This window comes from Urocitellus parryii, chromosome 8, assembly GCF_045843805.1.
Source record: "Urocitellus parryii isolate mUroPar1 chromosome 8, mUroPar1.hap1, whole genome shotgun sequence".
NCBI lineage: Eukaryota > Metazoa > Chordata > Mammalia > Rodentia > Sciuridae > Urocitellus > Urocitellus parryii.
Genome location: NC_135538.1, coordinates 106,704,067 through 106,707,383, shown reverse-complemented (window position 1 = coordinate 106,707,383; position 3,317 = coordinate 106,704,067). Strand labels below are relative to the sequence as shown.

Genomic DNA, 3,317 nt, shown 5'->3' with positions numbered 1-3,317 from the left:
GCTGAGAGGTCATTTTCTTATTCTGGTAGATCTCTAGGTGGCCCTCAGAGGGCCACAGTCATGCCTTGTTCCTCTTCACAAGCCTTTGTTCAAGATTTTGCAACTGTGAGTCTGCTAACAGATGCTAGTTTAACTGAGCAATATTTAACCATCGACTCCTCACACCAGCCCCTCAAAAACCTGTGATGGGTTTCTCTGCAGTTTTCCTCAGCTTTGGGTGGTGGCCGCTGCCAGGCTTTAGCTTCCAGTCCGCGGAGGGCGAGGCGGCGTGGACAGCGGCCCCGGCACCCCGCGCCCCGCCGCCCGCAGCCGCGCGTCCGCCCGAGCGCCGCTTTCCGCGCCCGCCGCTTCTCATCTCAGCTCTCGGCCGCTGCCGCGGCCCCGCGAGCGGCCCAGATGCAGGCCATCAAGTGTGTGGTGGTGGGAGACGGAGCTGTTGGTAAAACTTGCCTACTGATCAGTTATACAACCAATGCATTTCCTGGAGAGTATATCCCCACTGTTTTTGACAACTATTCTGCCAATGTTATGGTAGATGGGAAACCTGTGAATCTGGGCTTATGGGATACAGCTGGACAAGAAGATTATGACAGATTGCGCCCCCTCTCCTATCCACAAACAGATGTTTTTTTAATTTGCTTTTCCCTTGTGAGTCCTGCATCATTTGAAAATGTCCGTGCAAAGTGGTATCCGGAAGTGCGACACCATTGTCCCAACACTCCTATCATCCTAGTGGGAACTAAACTTGATCTTAGGGATGATAAAGACACAATTGAGAAACTGAAGGAGAAGAAGCAGACTCCCATCACGTATCCACAAGGGTTAGCCATGGCTAAGGAGATTGGTGCTGTAAAATACCTGGAGTGCTCAGCACTCACACAGCGAGGCCTCAAGACAGTGTTTGATGAAGCTATCCGAGCAGTTCTCTGCCCACCTCCTGTCAAGAAGAGGAAGAGAAAATGCCTGCTGTTGTAAATGTCCAAGTCCCTCGTTCTTGATCCTGCCCCTTGGAACCTTTGTATGCTTTGCTCAAAAACAGTGGAGCCTTCGCACTCAATGCCAAGTTTTTGTTAAAGATTAATTTTTCCATAAAACCATTTTGAACCAATCAGTAATTTTAAGGGTTTGTTTTAAGTGTATGAGTTCCAACTCACATTCTATTAAAATTTAGCCCTAAAGTGACAAGCCTTCTTAAAGCCTTATTTTTCAAAAGCCCCTATTCTTGCTCAGATTAAGAGTTGCCAAAATACCTTCTGAACTAAGTTGCGTTGTGCTGAGAACACTGAGCACTAAACTGTTGGGAGACCTTTGTCTAAGAAGACTGCGCTTCTGAAGTCAGGAGGTGCAGACGCTTTCCGAGTAGTTTGAGATCGTGTGAAGCAGCACAGCCTCCTTAATGAAATGTTGCCGTTTAATGCATCAGTAACTTATCAGCCCATGTTCACCACGTAACTGTACTGTATGTTGTAATGAAATGAGTATAACTCAGCTCTTTGGATAAGTTTCTGATTTCATAGTGAGGTTTTTTTTTTTTTTTTTTTTAAATCAGTCGACTAGCTTTTGCAGAGACTTTGAACAGAACTCTCATTCACGTGTTTCCTCTAATGAAGTATTCTGTTCCTAGTCGTGGGTGTGCTGGGTGGAGTGTGTGAAACACGACGTGATCAAAGGATGAAGACAGTATTTTGACTAAATATAAGTGGAGATTAATTTACACTACATTGTACACAGAATAATTCAACTGAATAAAGTGTCACGGGTAAAGATTTTTAAAGATTAAGATTAATTTCTGTCAAATGCAGTAGATAAAGAAAGGTCGGTATTAAGTGTCTTTTCTTAAGCTTCTCCATTTTCCTATACTTGCCATCCCTCCCAGAATTGGGCATTTAATTCACTTTTGAACGGCCATTCCCATAGTTGCTAACTTAGTAAGTGCTTTTCTTATAGAACCCCTTCTTAATGAGCAATATGCCTCCTAATTGTACTATAAATCTTTCTGATAATGCATTAGTTTTTTTGTAGGTTAGTAAAAGTGCATTCCTGTTTTCATGTTACTTTATTCAAAGCTAATAAGTGCTTTCCTTAGTTTTCTAGTAACTAGGTGTAAAAATCATGTGTTGCAGCTTTACAGTTTTTAAAATATTTTAGATATTCTTCAACCATGAACCTTCTTAACATCACTGTCTTGCCAGATTACCAACACTGTCACGTGACTAATACTGACCCTGTTTACCTCACACACACACACACACACACACACGGACACACGCTTCCTGTTGTGGCTTTGCCTAATGATGTTCCTTTGGGTCTGTGAGGTTCTGTAAACTGTGCTAGTGCTAACAATGTTCTGTACAACTTAAACTCACTGGCAAGAACACAATGTTGGACCTTTCAACCACTAGAACAAAATTTTTTAAATTGACAGTTGCAGAATTGTGGAGTGTTTTTACATTGATCTTTTGCTAATGCAATTAGCAGTATGTTTTGCATGTATGACTTAATAAATTCTTGAATCATAAAAAAAAAAAAACCTGTGATGAAGATGGTCTGGCTCAGTGATTCTCAAACACGGCTGGAGGTGGCGAGAAGATTTATGTGCCTGAGCCCCTCCCAGGGCTAAGCATCTGTGTCTCTGGAGGAGTAAGGCCTGTGTGGAGTTCTGGGATGAGGTTGGAACCTCTGATCGCTCCTCTCCTGGACTTGTAGATCCTGTGGTGAAGGGGACCTGCTAAGGGCCAGCTCCATGTTGGATGGCCCTCTCTGCCTGTGATTTGCTGATTTCCATTCACTGGGTTCTCCTCGGAGAATAAACGCAAGCTATGGGCCATCTGCTGGGGGCAGGCTGCCATGCTGGGGGTTGCCGATAATAGAGGAGGGGGTCTCTCTTTGGGAAAAGGGGTGACTGAGAGCAGAAAGGGAATGGGATGTGGCTACATTGTTCCCTTCAAAGTCCTGGCTGCAGGCACCATCGCCTAATTAAAATGACCTATCAGGCATTCCAGCAGGGCTAAGGATAGGCAAGGTGAGAGACCTCGCAGAGGGCAGGTGCTCAAATTTGGCCTTGCACTAGGGCTTCTGGGAGTTGGTTGTAGAGGGGTGAACTTAGGGACTGGCAGGTGTCATTCATCAGCGGAGAAAGAGAAGTGTGAACAGGGGGGCAGGGGTGATGAACCAAGGAAAAAGGGGAGAAAACACGTGCACACCTGCTCCCAGGAAAGCTCTTGGGAATACTAACAGAAGGAGGTTACTCACAAACTCACAAGTGGAATTTGATCAAGTGGCCCTACAGACTCAGGTTTCTGCCCAAGATGAGCTGC

General features: G+C 45.0%; 1 pseudogene; it reads left to right on the top strand.

The window, feature by feature from the left end:
• Positions 1-229: 229 nt before the first annotated feature.
• On the top strand, positions 230-1,178 carry LOC144256551 (ras-related C3 botulinum toxin substrate 1 pseudogene; annotated as a pseudogene).
• Positions 1,179-3,317: the final 2,139 nt, after the last annotated feature.